At 32.3% G+C, this 9,034-nt stretch overlaps 1 protein-coding gene across 1 annotated transcript in view; it reads left to right on the top strand.

The window, feature by feature from the left end:
* Positions 1-9,034, top strand: part of LOC145943100 (RING-box protein 2-like) — a 48,590-nt gene that overhangs the window by 32,750 nt on the left and 6,806 nt on the right. The window lies entirely within an intron of this gene.

Here is a 9,034-nt window from a genome sequence, read left to right as displayed (position 1 = left end):
CCGCCTTCTCGCTCTCGCGAGCGAATGGTAGGGATGGACGCGCGGCGTCGCGGCGCGGCGGGACCAAAGGGGTAGAAGAGTGAGCAGAGGGGAAGGGAGACGCGGCTGCGCCGCGAAATTATCGCGCGGATCGGTGAGACACACGGTTACGCACCGGCCAACACAATATACCCAAAGATCCGCGAAGCGCCCCGGATTGCGTCAGCATTTGACACAACCATCCCGAGGATTAGACATTAAATCAACGGTTTGCACTCTCGCTCAAAAGTTTGTCCGTGTTTTTTCATTAACTCGCATTGACATTCGCAACTCGCCGGCGCGCAAATGTTTTCTTGCATTTCTACGATGAAAAGCAATTTCTCTGCGAAACTACTCCAGAAAAAAGATATACTATGTATTTTTTTTAATTAACGCGAATAAATCTTGATGTGTTTTCGTCAACTGGCTTATTTGACAGTTGTCGACTTTAAATCTACTTTTAGTGATAGTAAATTTGTCAATTTGATCAGTCTTATACTTGGTTTGAACGAATTACTTGATGGATTAATTTTTAATCTGAATTTATCTTGTCGTAAAATGACGGAAACATTTTGAATGATGTCTCTTTCATCTTGCCGGCACGATAAAAATAAAATTTTTATTTTTAACCTTTTAATATTTTAATAATATAATTTAATAATAAAAAATACATAAAATAAGTTTAATAATAAAAAATCAGTTTTTTAATAATATTTATATTATCGCTGGAAATAATTTGGAAAATATGATGCAACGTGAATTTTTTTTTCACGCTTCAATACGTCTTTTAATTCCAACAATATCACAATGGAACAGATTTGCTAAAAAGAGTATTTTTTATCTCCTTTTATGCGAACATCTGTATTTACATTAGAAACCGCGTCATAAAGTACGTTCAAAATATTACATTCGGAGCGTTATATTTTTGCTTTTTTAACACTTTTCGAGATACTAAAAAAAGTACCCATATATGTAAAGAGAAATTAAAACAAATTTTTATTATTTTCATATCTCGATTTATAATTTCGTATATTGAAGAATGAAGAGAAGTTTGTTTTGCGAAACTGCAATTAATATTTTATACGCAATCTAAAATGCTAGAAAAAAAAATAGAATTTTATCTGTTACTTGCAAGTATATTTTGTTAGAAAATTTGTTCTCTATTATAAAGATCTCTGTTATAAAAATGAAAGATTGAAAAATTTGATCTCCGACAAATATTCGTACTACTATTCAGCATCAACAAAAATACACGAAAAATTTCCATTATAATAAAAAAAATAATTTTTTCTCGAGTGCACATGTTTTTCATCAATTGTCAATGAAATTGTAGTTATATTAATACGCATATCATTATACGATTTCATACGAGATAATTTAACGAAATAAACCACACTTGTTTTTCTCCCAGAACATGAATTAATCATATCTATAGATACTCATTTTTTAAAAACACACGCATGTATTTTTCAGAATATTTGTGAAAAGTAATTATTTTGTAAGTAATAAATTTTTAAATTTTAAATAATTTTTAAATAAATTTTAAAATAAATATTTACGGATTCTCTTTAGTATCTATTTATTCGCGCACTTATGTCGTAAAGATATTTTCTTCCGGAGAACAAATATATTTCCGAAGCAATCTTGATAATATATTAAGACTTCACGGAATACTTGTTAAGAAAATTATGCTTGGATGAATAATAGTTGAAGAATGAAGCGTCTTCGTTTCTATCGAGTAATAACACATATATGAAAAGATGCTATTTTAAGAGAATGGCGTGCGAGATTGCTCCTATAATAGGCTTGAAATATGAATTGTTCGGTTTACGTATAATTCCCCGTTACTGATTAGAGGATTGCGTCACGAAAACGCGTGGTGAACAACCGACGATCCCGAGCGACATTCGTCGCCTCTTCCGTCCCGGAATGTCCGGTCGAGATAGGTAGGTTCAGACGGCGCAGTCTCGGTTGTCTCGTCCATGGAAGGTTCGAGACGTTCGACCTCGTTGAGCTATGTATGCAGCAGCCAGTGCTGTCTCCTCCGCCTGTTGGTTTCACATCCATCCACGTACCAAGAGACTCAAACCATTCTTTCCTCCTACATCTCTGATGATCCTTTTACTTGGCATGCATTTGAAGCCCCGCGATCGAACAATGGACGATTCCATCAATGCTCGTTTGAAAGACTCGATGTATAACACTGCTCATCAGTGTACTTTTATTCTTTCGTTATTCCAGTCAGTTATTCGCCGATTTTGCATTATATAACACAGTAAAAAAGGACCTTACAAAAGAAAAGGAATCTTTATAAGCTTGAATATAAAGTACTCTATTTCATTAGGGAGATTTAGAATTAAAGTTATAAGAAAGGACGATTTTAACTGTCATATTTGTCATATTACAACTGGTATATGTGCTAGAAAGATTTTATTCCACTTAAACTAAAATATATTGTTAGAATTTTTAAATCTTTTAAAGAAGAAAGAATATTGTAAAAATTGATGAAGATGAAGGGAGGAATTTATTGATGATTATTTAATTTTTTACAAAAAGATTAGATTAAGGAGATTATTAAATGCAAATCCTATATTTATAAATTTAAAATAATAGAATCTCTCTTTCTCTCTTAATACAATTAAATAAAATAAATTATTTTTGACATTACATATAATATATTTTGCAGAAGAAATTGAGATAGTATTTCGATGGTTTTTCTTGCTGTCATAATAAAATTGGCGTATAGGTCATGTGCGAAACAGATTTTATATAAAGATATAATCTCTATTTTTTATTATTTATTATTATTTGATTTTATATATAAATCTCACGATTCTCGAGTGCAGGCTTTTGTACTCATTTTCGTTATTCATGTCATTGAAAAAGAATCGACACTCTTCTTTTGCCACAACTTATCGAAAAATTATCGAGAATTCTTAGTACACTTTGCGCCGAATATTGAACTGTTTATGACGAATTATCGCTAATCAGCGATTTTGAAAGGTGTTTTCTTTTTCTAACGAGAGGACGTATAAAAATTATTTCCTTACGGTCAGCGATCAGAATTCGCGACCGCGAATCTGATTGGTAAAAGTAGAGGAAGAGTGTGATTGCGCTTCTTTTTTCAGATGTTTTAAATTTCGCATACGATTGCGATACGCTAATAATACGTTTGCTAATTTATCAGCGTAGAAATGATGAGTCTATTTTCACCGGTAATATTATACGTTTATCTGCTGTCGACCAAGAATACACGATAATCAATCACACGGTCATCAGCAATTATTTGAGGTAACTTTATGACCTGCGCGAATCCTTTGAAGGAAGAAAGTGATTAGCTTAAAACGATATATGTATGAGTCATTTATACGCTGTCTGCAAACAAGCTGTAACGTTAATTAGTTATTCGTAGCTTCGCACATTATTTCTTCTACTAGAAACAAGAAATTACTTTTATCGTATATATACATAATCATTATTACGATAAAAAAAAAGAGACATATCAAAGATTATTCATACTGTAAAATATTGAAAATTAATAAGTGCATAAACTCTATTAAAATTTCACAAAGAAACAAATTAACTTCCGTTTGATCAAAGGATATAAATATTTCATACATATGATTTTGAAAATTTTGCACATTTATGAGAGAAATACGTCCACTAATTCTATTATTTAAAATATTTTATCATACTTATTTATTACATTTATAAATTTATAAATATTTATTTATTGATGCAACCACGATCGCGCGTTCTGGTAACATTTTATATTAATAAGGATGAGAACTCTCAAGTGTGAGAGCGCCGGTCAAAGGTCTTCAAATGACACTCGCAACCCCATCAGCTGAGTTTGGAACGATTCCATTCAAAGAATACGTCTCGCTTTAATCAATTTCGTTTACGATTTGCCCTGTACACATTACACCGCGAAACGTTGCGCATTGAATACGATATGCTTTGTCCAACACGCGTTTTTGCGAAACTGCAATTAATATTTTATACACAATCTAAAAAATGCTACAAAAAATAGAATTTTATCTGTGTATGTACATATGCAGGCATATTTCGACAGAAAATTTTGTTTTCTATTATAAAAATAAGGATTGAAAAATTTACGAGGGTGGATCAATAAGTACGCGTGTTTGAAGACAGGTGGTATTGCTGAGGGAAGTTCGCATTATCATCGTGTATTATCATCTTTCAAACGACGCCATACCAAATTTCAGATTCATAGATTAGTTTTGATTTGACAGCCATTTGTATTAAACGTGTTTCGTCTTTTCGATACAATGGAAAAAGAGCAATATCGATCCGTAATTCGCTTTTTATTTTTGAATGGAAAAACGACGAAGGGTCCCCATAGACAGCATCCAACTTCACTTTTATTTCTTCGCACGTTTTTCCATTCAAAAATAAAAAGCGAATTACGGATCGATATTGCTCTTTTTCCATTGTATCGAAAAACACCAAACACGTTTAATACAAATGGCTGTCAAATCAAAACTAATCTATGAATCAGTCTGAAATTTGGTATGGCGTCGTTTGAAAGATGATAACTCTATTCTAATTCTAAAATAACATTAAAACGTTTTCTGAATGACACTTATTTATCGATATAATAAAAGTTTAAAATAAAATACCATTGAGGCAACGCGTGTGATTAATTAAATCTATACGATCTTTAATAAAAGAAATCGCGGTTAGAGAATAATATAGAATAGGGATACATTCAGTATAAATATAAATAAGAATAAACAATAGCGCGTCCGATGAAATTTTGACGAGAAAAAACATTACATAATATATGAAAATATTAAACCAAAAATGCGATTGCACATGAACAACGCAAAACAGACAACCTTGTATGCAGTTGTTATTTTTGAAAATAATTGCTTATTCTGGAACGTTAGAAATTATTTTTAAAACGAAAATAGATAAGCAGTTGTATGCGTATATAAATAATTGTAAGCATTGAAATATGCGAATATTTATCGAGATATTTAGAAAAATCTTACCATTTCTACTGGATAATCAGTTTCAAACGAAGCGGAGTTTATGCCTTGAGAATCGAATCCAGCGATTATGAAGTTGGGGAAATACTGGGCTAATTGTGTGAAAAAAATTTTGTTATCAGCGAGGAACGAACAGACACAGACTATCTCACGATTGTCACTGCCGTGTTCTATGCAAAGCACACTTTTAAAGTAACCAAGGCACATCTTGCGATAAGTTATTCATATTCATTCGTTTTTCCATTTCTCGCTTTAAAGCGCATTTACGTCAGCGCAGAGTACGAGTAAAGCGTAAAAAGAAAGAAAGGAAGAGAATTTTCAACAAAATTCCAAAATTTTACTATACTTCGACAAACGTGCATACATTTGGATGCATCAAAGCTTGATGCATCTAACGATAAATCTGCGCGATATTATAACGCGCGAAAAATCAGCGTAGATAACAGAATCTTTCATCTTGCAACAAATTGTTACAACTTCGTATCCGGAAAATATATTTGAAGATTTTTAAAAAATATTTACATTTTTGACAATATCATATTTTTTTTGTATATTTTTTACATTTAAAAACTCGACTATTATATTTTACTGTATATTTATCTGTCAGTCAAAAATATTCATTCTTTGCTACGTACTTTTGCTTGTCATACTTATTTTTTCAATTTTTGTAGCATAATTTTATCTTCTCAACATTTGAGTATAGATATTTTTCTAATTAAACATTTTTTTTTATATATATTTTTTTGCACATTATAACATATTTTATTATAACAAAATAATGATTTTTATATAGTTTGAGAACAAAAGGTATTTGATGACGTTTATCAAATGATTTCCTTAGAAATAAGGCAAACTTGCCAATCACGCGTGATTGTGCACCCCTTTAAGAACGGAATATTCTGCTCTTCATCTATTTGAAGTAGTTGAAGCGAAAACGTTAGTAATCTTTTCTAACAACTTTAAACGACGGAGCTCTCTGCGGGTACCTATCCTATGTTGCTCTCCTATGTCGCGAAGGCGAAGGTCATAAATAAGCGCGCGCATAACCCGGAAATGCGTATATAGAAACACTTAAAGTTGACTTGGCAGAGAATCAACACACACACACATTTCTTCCCATATTAATATGATTCCCATATTAAGATGATATCTGTAAATCACTCATTGAATTGGAATGGATGATTGATTTGACGTAAGCAATATTACCTCGCCTTGTATATGGTAAAAATATTACTTACATACAGCTGTCTAATTTATAGCATTTGTAAGTAAAATTTCAATGGAAAGCTTGAGAAGTCAGCATATTAATTAATTATATACATCGACGTTAAACAGTGATCGGTATCTAGCGTCATTTGTTTAATGTGAATCTACAGATGGAAGTTAAGCGTGCGTGAAGAATCTTGCGACCCAAGATTGCGAGAAAATATTGCTGCTCAAGAATTACATGTATCGAATCGTAAAAAAATCTACCAACGACACAAAAGAGTCGGCATTTTTCTTATTGTTAGGCAAATTGTCGATTTGAAGTTTTCGTTTGTTAAAACATTAAATATTTTGATAACTCGATATAAAATTAAATATACGCAAGATGTAGTGTAATGCAATAAAAAAGGAGGAGATTTCTTGCGCAAAAGTAAAAAGAAATATAAAATATTATTAAACATTTTAATATTTTTTACTCGTTGACTATCTCTCTAAAATATCTTAAATTCGCGAAACATACGCAACGAAACGGAAAATGTGCATATGTACATTTAACAAGTATATTTTTCGTTTGTGTTTGTCGTTTGTAAATTTATTCGCACGTATTTACCATCGCATAAAGTGTTAGAACCTTGCCTGCATATTGAGTGGGATTATTGAATAAACGCAAAACATTGTTGCGAATATGCGCAGTCTGCATGATGCTGAGTAACGTGAGTTAATTGAATATTAATTGTGCAAACTATTATCTTTTTAGTCTGCTTTTCTCTCTTTCTACTTCCTACCACAGCAGCGAGACTGTAATGATTGCCATGCGATGAATTTTGATTCATTATTCAAAATATCAAAGTAACAAGATGGCTTTTAATAAGTCGCAGTTGGAAAAAATTAAGTCTCTTATTGTATGACACGAAATTCCTTCTTCTATTGTACAACTAAGGAACAAAATTGAAATTCATCGCGCATAATATGTGTCAAACAAATGGTCTAAAAGAATCTTCCTATGTAAAAAAAAAAAAAAAATATTAGACTTCTTTTTCTCTCTCGGCTCACTACTTACCACTAAATCACTCAATATTCTACAATACGTTACGGTCATCGCGTATTTTGCTTTAGCAAAAATGGATCAGGAAATGTGGTACAATTGTGCAAAAATATAATATTTTGTAATAAATGTGTTATTAACTTTGAAATTTTTAAGTTTCTTCGAAATTAAAAAAATTTTTTTGAAAACAAAAAGTACGAAAACAATTCTATTGTATATTTTCGATTTATTTTTACACGAGGGAATCATCCTTGATTGTAATATAATTCTCTATTTTATATTCTTCAATTCATTCGAAATTGAAAATGAAAATTTAAGGAGACCGCATTTTTTCATAATTTTTTAAGCTTTAATATTAAATATCTTGCTAATAAAATGTTAAATAAAAATTCGTTTAATTGAAACCTACTTGATATTGAAATTTTTTTAAATAATAAGAGAGGTAATTTCAAATTCTGAAAGATTATTAGTCATAGTCTGATTATACAATATATATATACATGTATAATTATTATACATCTATATTTGATTATTAATCTAATCATAATTTCCGGTTCACACTCACTCATATAAAGATCTACACCGTATTATCGCGCGTACTTTCAGTTTACAGTCATGCGCAATTATTTTTGCGAGATATTTATTTATTTTAAAAGAGGCGCGACGCGCACCGACACACGCCTATCTATTCTTATCTGCGCGAACGTCGCTGTAACGTCGCGCCTTATGGTAACCGTGAACTTGACCCGTATTCTTGTATTGTTCCCCGAGAGAAGAATATCCACTCGTAGATTTTTTTTTTTTTTACGGCTCGCACGTGTCGGACATCGTTTCGCAGTCGTGTGTGTACGCCTCCCCCCTTTCTCCTCCTCTTACAATTAGTCATTGTATCACAGCCGAATCGCGATTGATCGGGGTTAACTAACGAGTTTGTGTGTTAATGACGAAAAGAAGCATCCGTCAAGATTTGGACAGGTCTGACAGCGAACAGCTGACGTAAATCAGCTGGTGACAATACATTTGCAAGACGCGAGAGGCTTCTGAAGCTGAATTAATCGGAATAATAAGGGGGTTCTCCAGTTAAGACTGTTTTTTTCTTTGCGCGTGTTATGCAATCGATTCCGTAACACGTGGAAGGATTTTCCGCGAGAATTAAAGCAATTTTTTGCCCGTTCGTTCGCGTCTGGTCGATACTTCGACGAATTGACGAAACAAAGACGATAATTGTATGAGTTCATCGGAAAAGATCGTGTGACTGGATTATTAACGCAATTAAGCTCCAATTTGTTGTTTCCCCTTCAGCTTGAAAATTGAATTGTTTTAAATTCTCAAGAACAGTAGCCACTTGTGTGAAAATAACCCGTATAGATAATTTTTGCATTTTTTTCCTCATATTCCACACAATTCTCTTCCGGTATAATAAAAATTAAATTGATCATTCTGATAATGAAGAATTTAATTCTGATCTTCGAAGAGTTTCTGTTTTTTTTTCATTTTTTAAAATGAATATAGTGTATATAAATATAAACGAAGAATCTATTAATATAACGCGGCAATTAATTAAACCGAGCCGGGAGCCTCGACGAGCTGTTCTCGAACGTTCAGACAATTAATATACGCACAAAGCATCGCCATTCCGTAATTGCGATTATGCTACGCGCGTATTTCTCCGCAAACAGGAATATATCTTATCGCACCCGTCTCGATGAGTTATTTCCAAGAGAGAGAGAGGCCGTTCTCTCTTGATTTA

The sequence above is a fragment of the Prenolepis imparis genome, unplaced genomic scaffold (assembly GCF_030444845.1).
Source record: "Prenolepis imparis isolate NDT839.2.m4 unplaced genomic scaffold, iyPreImpa1.0 SCAF_11, whole genome shotgun sequence".
Lineage (NCBI taxonomy): Eukaryota > Metazoa > Arthropoda > Insecta > Hymenoptera > Formicidae > Prenolepis > Prenolepis imparis.
This window is presented reverse-complemented; position numbering and strand designations above follow the sequence as displayed.